The sequence below is a fragment of the Ornithorhynchus anatinus genome, chromosome 12 (assembly GCF_004115215.2).
Source record: "Ornithorhynchus anatinus isolate Pmale09 chromosome 12, mOrnAna1.pri.v4, whole genome shotgun sequence".
NCBI classification, from domain to species: domain Eukaryota; kingdom Metazoa; phylum Chordata; class Mammalia; order Monotremata; family Ornithorhynchidae; genus Ornithorhynchus; species Ornithorhynchus anatinus.
The window spans coordinates 527,292-542,008 of record NC_041739.1 but is presented as its reverse complement, the minus strand read 5'-3'; the positions used below and the strand labels follow the sequence as shown (position 1 = coordinate 542,008).

At 51.2% G+C, this 14,717-nt stretch overlaps 1 protein-coding gene and 1 non-coding gene across 8 annotated transcripts in view; one reads left to right on the top strand and one right to left on the bottom strand.

Annotated features, from left to right (window-relative positions):
- Window positions 1–14,507, bottom strand: part of PCM1 (pericentriolar material 1) — a 77,911-nt gene extending 63,404 nt beyond the window's left edge. For 4 of the 7 annotated variants that reach the window (XM_029076934.2, XM_029076938.2, XM_029076939.2 and 1 more), the window contains exon 1: window positions 14,373–14,506. The gene's annotated coding sequence lies outside the window, so the exon portion shown is untranslated. Of the gene's footprint in view, window positions 1–8,638; window positions 8,721–14,372 lie in introns of all 7 variants that reach the window. The other 3 variants (XM_029076937.2, XM_029076940.2, XM_029076935.2) reach the window with 2 other exon arrangements.
- Window positions 5,774–5,845, top strand: TRNAD-GUC. Its single transcript has one exon. It is a non-coding gene; the product is annotated as a tRNA-Asp (tRNA).
- Window positions 14,508–14,717: the final 210 nt, after the last annotated feature.

The following is a 14,717-nucleotide window of genomic DNA, read 5'->3' as shown; positions in this document are numbered from 1 at the left end:
AAACACTTGTATTCTGTCTTCTTTTCTGCATCTTCCGGCTCCAGTTCTTAGACTCTGCCCCACTGAGTAGAAGAACCCCTGCCTGAAGTCCAGAATTTGTCCTGGGAACTATCTGCCCCCTCTCACCTCATAATGAACACTTCAATCCTTGGGGATTATTGAAAATGAGGGAAACAGACAACGTAGCCCTAGAATTCAATTGGACAGTATTCACAGTGGTCCTAAAACATTCCAAAACTTTTAGCCACTACAGTGAGTGCGTCCAGCTGAAGACAAAGCGTGCCCATTAAACAGATTTCTATTTTTGTTTTTAAAACTTCCCGGTGAAACCCTCTTCCCTGAGGGTGTTCAGTATTTAGGAGAGAAACACAGGTGGGAAGTGAACAGAGCCCACCAGGCCACCACCAAGTAAAGAGATGTGGCTCGGCTGAACAACAGCACCAAGCATTTGTGCAGCACACTTTCACACCAACTATCCCGCTTATGATGTCCCTGTGACATAGATAAGGAGAGGTGGTATTTTGTCCCCATTTTTCAGAGGAGGAAACTGAAGCCTAGAGAAGTTAGGTGACTTGCCCACAGTCAGCCAGCAGGCTAGGGACAGAGCTGGGACATGCGCCTGAGCTCTCCCCTTTAGGCAACGCTGCCTCCCAGGGCAGCGGAATCCAGAATCAGAGTGTTCATGGCAACTTGGAGCCCCTTTTCCTGGCCCCAAGGCCGTGGCTGTCCAGCAAACGCCCTAGAAAACTGAGGCGGTGGGCAAGTGACAGTGGTGGCGGGGGAAGTTTAAACAAATGGGACTGGGCACATAGCTCTGCCCGAGAATGGTACACGGCTCTCCCATGGATCCACTGTGTATGATCCACAGTACATGGATCACATGTCAACTTCTGTACTTAGTGGGGCGGAAAAAGGCTTACCGTGCTCATGAAGCCGAGCTCTCTGGGTGTGCTGTGTAGGGGCCTCTCAGAGCCAGACTGAATGTGGGAGGCGAGAGGTAGGGCAGTGGCCCCTCAAACCCAGGGAGTAGCCGGGGCTCTGAGCTTGTGCCCTTGGGACCAACACGAATCCCCAGGCCTTGTCCCTGCTGCGGCCTCTCTCCAGGGAAGCCTGTGCCCGGGTCTCACTCGTTTTAATTTCCCAAAAGCATCTCCTACTGCACAGCACTGTAGCTGAAATCCAAGGTTCATTCATTCATTCAACTGTATTTATTAAGAGCTTACTCTGTGCACAGCACTGTACTAAGTGCTTGGGAAAGTACAATACAGCAAAAAAAGAGTGACAATCCCTGCCCACAATGAGCTCACAGTCTAGAGGCGGGGAGACAGACATCTATACAAATAAACAACACAAATAAATAAAATTACAGCTATATACATTAATGTATACATACAAAAGTACATTATTGCTATTGTTTTTGTCTGTCTGTCTCCCCCAGTTAGACTGTAAGCCCGTCAATGGGCAGGGACTGTATCTGTTGCCGATTTGTCCATTCCAAGCGCTTAGCACAGTGCTCTGCACATAGTAAGCACTCAATAAATACTCTTGAATGAATGAATAAGTGCTGCAGGGCAGGGAGAAGGGGAGAAGAGCAAAGGGAGCAAGTCAGGGAGATGCAGAAGGCAGGGGAAGATGAGGAAAAGTGGGGCTTGGTCTGGGAAGGCCTCTTGGAGATGTGCCTTCAGTAAGGCTTTGAAGGGAGGGGGGAGATTGTCTGGAGGATTTGAGGAGGAAGGGTGTTCCAGGCCAGAGGCAGGACACGCACCAGGGGTCGGCGGCGAGACAGGCGAGATCGAGGCACAGTGAGAAGGTTAGCACTGGAGGAGCTAAGAAGGTTAGCACTAGAGTGAGCTCAAATTACTATCTCTACACAGTAAGCTGAAAATACTTCCCCCTTCAAATGACTTTGGGAATCAAGTTTTCAGGGCAGCAACCTTCAATCACCAAAATAACGAAGGACAATATAAGCACCAACTGCTTTTTCTAAATGTTTATTTTTGGACGCATGAAAACCCGGGTTGCCCAGAAACACATTGCCTGCCACGAACAATTTCAAAAGGCTTAATGATCTATTTGAATATCCACATGCCAAGCATTTACATGGACTTTAATATATACATGACGGGCTGCAGTTGATTAACGTTGAAGAAGTGGAAAAAAAAAAAACCACAACTCTTCAAGAGAGAGCAAAAATGAGCAATTTTAGGGATTGATCAACCAGAACATCATTTGAGAAGCACCTCAGTTTTCCCTCTCTGGAACAATAGATTCTCAAATCCTTCCAATTCTTTCCTGTTCTAGTTCCCTGACCCTCATTCCCTACTTTTTTTAATGGTATTTCTTAAGGGCTTACTGTATGTGCCAAGCACTGTACTAAATGCTGAGGTAGATACAAGCTCATCAAGTTAGACACAGCCCCCGTCCCACACGAGGCAGCCTTAATCCCCACCTTGCAAATGAATTAACCGAGGTCCGGAGAAGTGAAGTGACTTGTCCCAGGTCACACACACAGCAGGCAAGTAGCAGAGCCGGGATCAGAACTCAAGTCCTTCTGACGCCCAGGCCTGTGCTCTATCCAGTAGGCCACGCTGCTTTCCTATTCTGAGGCAGACGCGCCCTAACCCACCTAAAATTTTCACAACTCGGCTATTCATGATGCATGTTCCGAATGAAGATATAATGAGTTGGCTTCAAAGCTTTTCTCTAAGCCAGTTACTTCAGATGGGACCAGCTCCCTCCACCCTTCAGGTATCCAGGCCAGGTGTTAATCCCAAGCCCCTTTTGGGGTCAGAGCTTAGCTAACAGCCCGAGTAGGTGGCCTGGTGTGGGGAAGTTGAGAAGGGGCATGGGGCAAGGGTAGGAAGAGAAGCAGAAGAGTAGGAGAAGCAACGTGGCTTAGTGGAAGCACGGACTTGGGAGCCAGAGGACGTGGGTTCTACTCCAGCCTCCGCCGCTTGTCTGCTGTGTGACCCTGGGAAAGCCACTTTAGTTCTCTGTGCCTCATTACCTCATCTGTAAAATGAGGATTAAGACTATGAGCCACACGTGGGACAACCTGATTTCTGTGTATCTACTCCAGCGCCTGGCACATAGTAAGCACTTAAAGCGCTTAGAACAGTGCTCTGCACATAGTAAGAGCTTAACAAATACCAACATTAATTAAATACCACCATCATTATCGCCATCAAGAGGTGCACCACACTGGTATGGCCGGCAGCAAGGCAAAACATCCCAAGACAGAATGTTTCCCACCACATATGAAAATGTGGCCATGCTGGTCCTCCCAGTGCCATGCCAGTGGAAGTTTCCTATGCGTGAGGGCTGCTCCGGCCTCAACTTGCACTGACACAGCTCACAGACAACGGGACACAGGCGAGCCTGCAGAATACATGTCCACCTGTCTAGTCTAGTCTGTCTAGAGAAGCAGCGTGGCTCAGTGGAAAGAGCCTGGGCTTTGGAGTCAGAGCTCATGAGTTCGAATCCCAGCTCTGCCACCTGTCGGCTGTGTGACTGTGGGCAAGTCACTTAACTTCTCTGTGCCTCAGTTACCTCATCTGTAAAATGAGGATGAAGACTGTGAGCCCCACGTGGGACAACCTGATTCCCCTGTGTCTACCCCAGCGCTTAGAACAGTGCTCTGCACAAAGTAAGCGCTTCACAAATACCAACATTATTAGTAGACTCTAGACTGTAAGCTCCTTGTGGATAGGGAATGTCTACCACCTCTGCTGTACTGTACTCTCCCAAGTGCTTAGTACAGTGCTCTGCACCCAGTAAGTACTCAATCAATAATCAACTAATTCTATTTACTGAGCGTCGTGTGCAGAGCACTGCACTAAGCGCTTGGGAGAGTACACTATAACAATATAATACCCATTCCCTGCCCACAAAGAGCTTACAGTCTAGAGGGGGAGACAGACAATATAAATAAATTGCAGATACATAATACATACATATAGGAGATACATTATATCTATAATTCTTTATATAATAATGTTGGTATTTGTTAAGCACTTACTATGTGCAGAGCACTGTTCTAAGCGCTGGGTAGACATAGGGGAATCAGGTTGTCCCACGTGGGGCTCACAGTCTTCATCCCCATTTTACAGATGAGGGAACTGAGGCACAGAGAAGTTAAGTGACTTGCCCACAGTCACACAGCCGACAAGTGGCAGAGCTGGGATTCGAACTCATGAGCCCTGACTCCAAAGCCCATGCTCTTTCCACTGAGCCACGCTGCTTCTCGATTTTCTATTTCGATTTTCTATCTCGATTTTCTATTTCTATTTCTATTCAAAATATATCTATTTTGATGCTATTGACGCCTGTCTACTTGTTTTGTTTTCTGTCTCCCCCTTCTAGACTGTGAGCCTGTTGTTGGGTAGGGATTGTCTCCATCTGTTGCGGAAGTGTACTTTACAAGCGCTTAGGACATTGCTCTGCACACAGTAAGCGCTCAATAAATACAATTGAATGAACCAACATAAGCACTGTGGGGCTGGGGCGGGGGGAATGAACAAAAGGAGCTAGTCGGGGAGATGCAGAAGGGAGTGGAAGAAAAAGAAAAGAGGGGCTCAGTCAGGGAAGGTCTCTTGGAAGAGATGTGCCTCCAGTAAGGCTTTGAAGGGGAGGAGAGTAATTGTCTTCTGGATGTGGAAAAGGAGAGCGTTGCCAGCCAGAGGCAGGACGTGGGCGAGAGGTCAGCGGCGAGAGAGACGAGATCGAGGGACAGTGAGAGGGTTAGCATTAGAGGAGCCAAGTGTCTGGGGTGGGTTGTAGTAGGAGAGTAGTGAATTGAGGGAGGAAGGGGCAAGGTCATTGACTGCTTCACAGTCGACGGTAAGGAGTTTCTGTTTGATGCGGAGGGGGATTGACTGATTTCTCTCCACAGAGTAAGCACTCAACCAATTCCACTGATTGCCTGACAGTATTGGTGAGGAGTGAAAGCAGCAGGGTTTGAGAAGACAACTAACCTACCAGTTCTCTATGCAAACTGCCAACAGAGCAGAGGGAAAGGAGACGATCCCGGGGCAGGTCGATGGGGACGTGAGTTCAGTATTCCACCTCTGACGATGGCAAAAAGGGATTCTTGGAGGACGTGGGAAATGGCCGCCTTGGCAACCATCCACCAGGTTAGTAGGCATGAACGCTTCGACAACTCCCCGCCTTCGAACTTATGCCACCCCCTCTTGAACCTCTGAATCCATACAACTTCCTGTGATCATGAATTCAACAGGCTTAGTAGCTCTTCCTTATTAATAATTGCGGTATTTTAAGAAGTGATTACTATGTGCCAAGCACTATACTAAATACTGGAGCCAACACAGGAAAATCAGGTCAGACACTGTGTCCCACATGGGGGCCCTCCGTCTAAGGGGGAAGGAGAACGGGCATTTAAACCCCATTTTACAGATCAGGAAACTGAGGCACAGAAAAGTGGCCCGCCCAAGGTCAACGGCAGGCAAGGGGTGGAGCTGGGATTAGAAGCCGGGTCCCCTGACTCCCGAGCCCATGCTCCTTCCAAATGGGTCCCACTGCTTCTCTGTGAAAACCTTGCCTGACTAGGCCCTCAATTTGCTCTTCTCTCTCCCCACTTGCACTTGGATTTGCTCCCTTTACTCACCCCTCCTTCAGCACTTCCGTACACATGTCATTTATTTATATTCATATCTATCTCCCCTTTTAGAATGTAAGCTCCTAGTGGGCGGGGAAGATGTCTACCATCTCCACTGTACTGTACTCTGCTGCACCCTCGTAAGTCAGTCACGCTTCCTCCTCGTTAGTATAGCGGTGAGTATTCCCGCCTGTCATGTGGGAGACCGGGGTTCGATTCCCCGACGAGGAGATAAAACTTAGAGAAGGAGTGTGGCTCAGCGGGAAGAGCCGGGGCTCGGGAGTCAGAGGACGTGGGTTCTAATCCCGGCTCCGCCACCTGTCCGCTGGGTGACTCTGGGCAAGCCACTTAGCTTCTCTGGGCCTCAGTTACCTCATCTGTAAAGTGCGGATTAAGACTGTGAGCCCCACGTGGGACAACCCGATTACCTTGTACCTAACCAAGCGCTTAGAACGGTGCTTGGCACATAGTCAGCGCTTAAATACAATTATCATTATTTATTCTTATTACTCTCCCAAGTGCTTAGTACAGTGCTCAGCTCACAATAAGTGCTCAATAAATACCAGTGGGTACCTCTTCTCCCCGGCACCATGGATCTGCCCCCACACCCAACTGTCTGAGAGGCTTCTGTCTCTAGATCTTTTTTCCAGTCTCTCCTCTAAGGGAAGTTTCCCCATCCCCAGATCACCTTGTTGTCCTTCTCTATGCTGCTCCCTCCTCTCCAATCTCTCTCTAGACTGCACGCTCCTTATGGGCAGGCATCAGGTCTACCATCTCTCTTGTGTTTTTCTCTCCCTCCCAAGGACTCCTAGTCGAGGGACCGGCGGCCCACGGTAGGCGCTCCAGTGATAGCACGGATTGACTGGTCTTCTTCTGTCCCTCGTGAGCCCTGACCAGGACGGCGCGACGTCTACGGAGCAGCCGGCTAAGGGGCTCTGGCAGACCCGGGCGGAGCCAGGGAGTGGGAAGGCCGCAAGCAGGGTTTCGGGGGGGGAATCGTGCCGGGGAGGGAGGGGGCACTGTGGTCTGGGCTAGCGTGGCTCAGTGGAAAGAGCCCGGGCTTAGGCGTCAGAGGTCATGGGTTCTAATGCCGGCTCCGCCGCCAGTCAGCTGGGCCACTTCTCGATGCCTCAGTCACCGCATCTGTAAAATGGGGATTAAGACTGTGAGCCTCACGTGGGACAACCTGATGACCTTGTATCTACCCCAGCGCTTAGACCAGTGCTTGGCACACAGTAAGAGTTTAACAAATACCAACATTATTATTGTTGGGCTAGGGCCAGGCACCAAACATCAGTTCTGCTCAGGTGAGGCTGAGGGGACTTGGTGGTGGTGGGTGGGAGAGGGGCACGGGATCAGAGAGCCGGGCGGGGGCCTGGGAGCCGCAGCGGGGCTGAGCGGAGCCTGTCCATCCCCCTTTTCCCTGGCCCCTTAGGCTGGCACCCCCCTGACTTGGTGGGCCGAGGCAGCTCTCGGTGGTTTGCGCTTCAGGAAACCCCGCCGGGTTGCGTCCCTTCAGGGGCACCTGGTGAGGGACACCTGGCTCGGGGCAGCTCGGGGCACTCGGGAGGATTGGGATCGGGCAGCAGATACCTCCGAGCCCCCCGCCTCCTCCTCCTCCATGGCACCCTAGCTGCCCGCTAGAGCCGAGCAACTCTGCACGTACGGCACAGGGCTGCCTTTTCACAGGACCGTGACAGTAACCATGTTTCCAAAGAAAAATCATAAACATTTCTATGTACCCTAACAATTTTGGATTTTCTAGCATAACTTAGGACTCTATTCCCAGCCCTCTTCCTTAAACTGACAGTCATATACACTGACCTTTACGTGAGGAAATCACTCAAATTTAATGTAACACCAAGGAGCAAAATAAGGTGGAGCACATTACAACTCTCTACACTGTCCACTCTGGTTGCCGATCCCCCACTCCCACCGTTTCCTGGCGCAGAGCTCCCACTCTCCCTCTATATCCATCAGGCCGGAGCTTTTCCCACATACTTCAAAGACCTCTTAAAAAGCCCCATTAATTCATGACATCCCAAGTTATGTTAACCCAGTCACTCTTAGCACTTATGAATTCTATTCCTCTCCTCAACACTTATGTATATTTAAGTGTGCGTTCATTTTGTTCATTCATGTGCAATAATCTGTTCAATTCTTCTTCTTCCTCCTGCTCCTACTAACGGTAATCTGCTTTGGTCTGGTTCCCTCCCTACCCCCATTAGACTGCGAATTCTGTGAGGGCAGGGAATGTCTTGCATCTGCGGTACTCTACCAAGTGCTTAACTCAGTGCTGGGCACTCATAAACACAATCAATATCATCGATTGGCAATGAAAGTAAGAAGCACGCAAATTAATTTTCAAGGCTAGAAATGGACCTATAGGTAGAACTGATACGACTGTGGAGAGGTCAATCACTAGCCAGTGATTGACTTGGGTGCACCTGGATTTGCACCCTTTATTCACCCCTCCTTCAGCCCCACAGCACTTATGTACATCTCCACAATTTATTTATTTTTATTAATGTTCGTCTGCCCCTCTAGACTGTAAGCTCTTTGTGGGCAGAGGACATGCCTACCAACTCTGTTTTATTGTAGTCAACTGAATTTATCAAGCGTTTACAGCATGGAGAGCACCGCACTAAGCGCTTGGGAGAGTGCAGTATTACAGCATAACCGTCACATTCCCCGCCCACAACAAGCTTAGAGTGCACCCTCCCAAATACTTAGTACAGAGCTCTGCACACAGTAAGTGCTCAATAAATACAACTGATTGGCTGATTGACTTGGCCACTAGAATTCAGGATTCCAATCTTAACAGCACACCATTATCAATCAACAGCATTTACAGAGTACTTCTAGGTGCCGAGCATTGTACTAAACACTTGGGAAAGTACAATAGATCCCCTGAGTTATCAATCAATGATATCTGAGCATTTACTATGCACAGAGCACTGTACTAAGTGCATGAATTGTACTAAGCCCCGAAGTGGCTTCTTTCCCTCATTTATGGTCTAATACCTGAGGGGTGAAGACTGTGAGAAATCAAATCAATAGTAAATTTTGGCAATGGAGGATCTTGTTTTCTCTTCTCCTTTTATATCTGTCAGTGAAAAATCACACATTAAAATTGTATCAGTCACCTTTTTCATATGACTTTTCCACAAAACAGAAATTCAAGATCACTTTCATAAAGCCACGAACGCCGGTCCACTGCGCTTTCAGTTGCTAAGAAACGAAGAAGGTCAAGAGGATTTCCAGTAAAAAAGCAGAGATCCATTTCCCCAAAGGCCACGATGACACTTCTGATAGGTAATGCGCGACTCTGAGCTGTGTGTTACCAGAAATCCGACACCCAAGTGTCTTGCCCTCCCCATTCAGAGATGAGGCCACTGAGGGTGATTACGGTCCGTGAGCCCAACGAGGGGGTAACGAAAGACCCGATCACAACCAAAAGACCTTCCACATTGGAAACCAGTACTCTTCTACATCAGAGCCATGAAAACAATGCTCATCTCCTATTACCTGTAAGCAACACCACTATCTTCCCTGTCTCCCGAGCCCATGACCTTGGCATTATCCTCATCTCATCTCTCTCATTCAACCCACGCATTTAATCTGACACCAACTCTCGTCGGTTCTACCTTGGGGTCATCTGTAGAAGGTGACAGGGAAGCAATGTGGCTCAGGGGAAAGAGCCTGGGCTTGGGAGTCAGAGGTCATGGGTTCTAATCCCGGCTCCGCCACTTGTCAGCTGTGTGACTCTGGGCAAGTCACTTCACTTCTCGGTGCCTCAATCACCTCATCTGTAAAATGGGGATCAAGACTGTGAGCCCCACGTGGGACAACCTGATCACCCTATATCCCCCCAGCCCTTAGTACAGTGCTTTGCACATAGTAAGGGCTTAACAAATGCCATCATTCATTCATTCATTCATTCAATAGTATTTATTGAGCGCTTACTATGTGCAGAGCACTGTACTAAGCACTTGGAATGTACAAATCAGTAACAGATAGAGACAGTCTCTGCCCTTTGACGGGCTTACAGTCTAATCATAATTATTATTATTATTCTTAGAATCCGCCCCTTCCTCTCCATCCTATAAATGCTGATCCAAGCCCTTATCTTATCCCACCTTGAGGATGGCAACGGATCATAATAATGTTGGTATTTGTTAAGCGCTTACTGTGTGCAGAGCACTGTTCTAAGCGCTGGGGTAGATACAGGGTAATCGGGTTGTCCCGACCTGCCCCGCGGGCCTCCCTGCCTCCTGCCTCTCCCCATTCACTCTCCACACCTCCCGTCGCCTCCAAAAGCTCCGGGGGTTGCCCCTCCATCTCCGTATCCAACACAGACTCCTTACCATCGGTTTTGAAGCACTCAGTCAGCCCACTCCCTCTGACCTCACCTCTCTGGTTTCCTTCTACAACCCAGCCCGCACACTTTACTCCTCTACTGCCAACCTACTCACGGTACCTGGCCACCGACCCCTTGCCCACGTCTCCACTTAAAGGACGGAGCACCACGGCTCCCCACCTGCAAAGCCTTATTAAAAAACCACATCTCCTCCAAGAGACCTTCCCTAAGCCCTCATTTCCCCTACTCGCTCTCCCTTCTGCAGTCCCAATGAACTTGGATATCTACCCTTTAAGCACTTGATATTCGTCCCCTCTCTCAGCCCCGCAACACTTAAGCATATACGGTGATTTAATGTCTGCTTTCCCCTCTAGACTGTAAGCTCCTTATGGGCAAGGAAACGTACCTTCCAACTCCGCTGTACTCTCCCAAGCACCGGGTCAGTGCCCTGCACTGTACTGAGCAGTAAGCAAATACTACTGACTGAGTGATATTTAGGACACAAAGAGCAAAGCAATTTTTCCGAAACAAGACAGACCAAAATTAAAGGACGGACAGCATTAACTGTGAAAGGAGAAAAACATTCAGCTTTCCTTTTGCTAATTCTTAAGATATAGCCTAATTTTCCCTTAAGTAGTTATGTTAGGTGGAGGTACATTTATAAAGATTATCTAACCTCTTCATTACTATTATTATTTTATCTAAGCATTTACTATGTACCAAGCACTGTTCTAAATGGACTACATGATAATCAGGCCAGGTACAATTCCTGTCCGACACTGGACTCTTAATCCAATTGGAAGGGAAAACAGGTATTTTATCCCATTTTACAGATGAAGACACTGGGGCACAGAGAAGTGGTGTGCTCAGGGTCGCACAACAGCATCAGAGATGAGATTAGAACTCAGGTGCCCTGACTCCCAGGTCCAAAATCTTTCCAAGGCTACACTGCTTCTCACATTGTATTTGACATTCTCACATCCTTTAGACTCTGAGCCCGTCACTGGGCAGGGACGGTCTCTATCGGTTGCCGAACTGTCCATTCCAAGCGCTTAGTACAGCGCTCTGCACCTAGTAAGCGCTCAATAAATACTACTGAATGAATGACTTATATCTGTAACAGTGCTAGCCTCAATAGCAGGAATCTTTGCAAGTTAAATTAGTGTCCTGGGCGATTTGTCACTCAGGAAGGAGATTATATTTTCCCTTAACAAATTAATCTGGCTGAAATTAATTTCATCCCCGAGTTCAAAAGCCACCCCGGGCCCGGAACCAGCCTGGTTCGTCCTTTACGGCATTCTTCCCCACCACTTAGTACAGTGCTTTGCACATGGTAAGCACTCCATCATTCCCGATGAATGAACCGACCTCGAAGCTCGGGTGGAGTGAGGGCAGAACTAAAGCTGCCCACGTCCCTACGGTCGCCAACAGTATATTCTCCGAAAGGGAGGTGTTATACTATTTTAGCCATTCAGTTAATAAACCTGGCCTTCTCCATTTATCGGCCCAGTTGGCGCTTCCGCTGAGTATCAGGGAAAAGCGTGCTCATTTTTAAAAATGCACAATCCGACTGGAAAAGGAAGACCCTAATTGGAAAACGGGCCTCTCAAAGACTGAGCCCGGGTTCTGCAGTACGGTTGGGAAGGGTGAACCAGAAATCGCAGTCTGGTTGCTGGGCGGATCCGGGGCGACCAGACTGCGAAATGCCCGACCCATCTCTGGGTCAGCTGGCTCGGGCCCGTGAGGGCATTTCGCTCCGGGCCCGCGGGCACAGGGGGCAAATGCCCCGGGGGGGACACAAAGAGGGGGGAGAAAGGAGATGAGGGGTGACAAAGGGGGGGAGGAGGGAAAGGGGGTGACAAAGGGGGGCAAGAGGATGGGGGGCACAAAACAGGGGGGGACAGGACGGGGGGCGACAAAGGGGGGAGGGGACAGGGCCACAAAATGGGGGGCGACCAAGAGGGGGACAAGACAGGGCAACAAAGGGGAGGAGGGGACTTGGGGGGGGGGCAAAAAACGAGGGAGAGGGGACAGGGAACGGGGGCGACAAATGTGGACAGGGACTGTCTCTCTCTATTACTGTATTATACTTTCCAAGCGCTCAGTCCAGTGCTCTGCACGCCGTGGGCGCTCAATAAATATGACAATGAATAAAAAGGGGGGGAGAGGATGGGAGAGCGACATAAGGGGGGAAGGGACTGGGGGGCGACAAATGTAGGCAGGGATGGATTCTCTCTATTGCTGTGTTGTATTTTCCAAGTGCTTAGTCCAGTGCTCTGCACACCGTGTGCGCGGGACAAATACGACTCAATGAAAGAGGGGGGAGAGGAAGGGGGGTGACAAAAAGGGGGAGGGGATGGGGAGGTGACAAATGTGGGCAGGGATTGTCTCTAATGTACTGTACTTTCCAAACGCTTAGTACAGTGCTCTGCAAACGGTGAGAGCTTAATAAATACGACTGAAAGAATGAATGAAAGGGGGGGGGGGAGAGGACGGAGGAGGCAACAAAAGGGGGGAGGGGACGGGGGGGCAACAAAAGGGGACAGGAACTGTCTCTATTGCTGTACTGCACTTTGCAAGCGCTCAGCGCAGTGCTTTGCACACCATGAGCGCTCAATAAATACGACTCAATGAATAAAAGGGGGGAGGAGAGGATGGGGGGGTGACAAGAGAGGGGACGGGGAGGCGACAAAATGGGGAAAGGGGACGGGGGGGGGGGGGGGGCGTGACAAATGTGGACAGGGACTGTCTCTCCCTATCGCTGTACTGTATTTTCCAAGCGCTCAGCGCAGTGCTCTGCACACCGTGGGCTCTCAATAAATACGACTCGATGAATAAAAGGGGGAGGGAGAGAATGGGGGGGTGACAAAAGAGGGGACGGGGAGGCGACAAAATGGGGGAAGGGGACGGGGGGGGGTGTGTGTGTGTGACAAATGAGGACAGGGACTGTCCCTATTGCTGTACTGCACTTTCCAAGTGCTCAGCCCAGCGCTCAGCACACCGTGAGCGCTTAATGAATACGACTGAAAGAATGAATGAAAGGGGGGGAGAGAATGGGGAGGGGGCGACAAAAGGGGGGGGGCGACAAAAGGGGGCAGGGACTGTCTCTCCCTATTGCTGTATTATACTTTCCAAGCGCTCGGCCCAGTGCTCTGCACACCCTGAGTGCTGCACAAATACGACTCAATGAATTAAAAGGGGTGGGGGGGAGAGGATGGGGGGTGACTGACAAATGTGGGCAGGGATTGATTCTCTCTATAGCTGTGTTGCACTTTCCAAGCGCTCAGCGCAGCGCTCTGCACAGCGTGGGCGCTCGATAGATACGACTCGATGAATAAAAAGGGGGGGGGAGAGAATGGGAGGGCGACAAAAGAGGGGACGGGGAGGCGACAAAATGGGGGAAAGGGACGGGAGTGTGTGTGTGAGACAAATGTGGGCAAGGACTGTCCCTCCCTATTGCTGTACTGTACTTTCCAAGCGCTCAGCACAGCGTGGGCGTTCAATAAATACGACTCAATGAATAAAAAGGGGGAGGAGAGGTGGGAGGGCGACAAAAGAGGGGACGGGGAGGCGACAAAATGGGGGCAAGGGCTGTCCCTCCCTATTGCTGTGTTGCACTTTCCAAGCGCTCAGCGCAGCGCTCTGCACACCGTGGGCGCTCAATAAATACGACTCGATGAATAAAAGGGGGAGGGAGAGAATGGGGGGGCGACAAAAGAGGGGGCGGGGGGCGACAAAATGGGGGAAGGGGACGGGGGTGTGTGTGTGAGAGACAAATGTGGGCAAGGACTGTCCCTCCCTATTGCCGTGTTGCACTTTCCAAGCGCTCAGCGCAGCGCTCTGCACAGCGTGGGCGCTCAATAAATACGACTGAATGAATAAAAAGGGGGGGGAGAGGACGGGGGGGCGACAAAAGAGGGGACGGGGAGGCGACAAAATGGGGGAAGGGGACGGGGGGGGGGTGTGTGAGAGACAAATGTGGGCAAGGACTGTCCCTCCCTATTGCCGTGTTGCACTTTCCAAGCGCTCAGCGCAGCGCTCTGCACAGCGTGGGCGCTCAATAAATACGACTGAATGAATAAAAAGGGGGGGGAGAGGACGGGGAGGCGACAAAATGGGGGAAGGGGACGGGGGGGGGGGGTGTGAGACAAATGTGGGCAAGGACTGTCCCTCCCTATTGCCGTGTTGCACTTTCCAAGCGCTCAGCGCAGCGTGGGCGCTCGATAGATACGAGTGGATGAATAAAAAGGGGGGGGGGAGAGGACGGGGGTAGAAAAGGGGGGTGTCCCGAGGGTGCTGGGGGGGGTGAGGAGGGAGGGAGGAGAGGGAGAGGAGAGGGAGGGCGAGCGGGGCGGCCTGTGTGTGGGTGAGCCGGCGGGCCCGGGCGTCCGGTCCTACCTAGCCCTCTGGCCGCCGCCTCTCGTCGTCGTCGTCGTCGTCCGCTCCCTCGTCCCAAGGCCAGGCCCGCCGCCTCGCCGCCGCCCTCCAACGGCCTCAGCGCTCCGCCGCAACCGACCCAACCGCCGCCGCCATCTTAAGGCCTGGTTGGAGCGAGAAGGAGGAGGAGGAGGAGGAGGAGGGGGAGGGGGAGGGGCCCCGCAGGACGCGCGCCGAGCTCGCGCCGTCGCCCTCGCCGTCGCCCTGGCGACGCCGCGCGGGGGCGGCCGAAAGGCGCCGGCGAGGTCACGTGCGCCCCCCCGTCGCGGACTACAAGCCCCACAAGGCACCGCTCCCCGGCAGTCC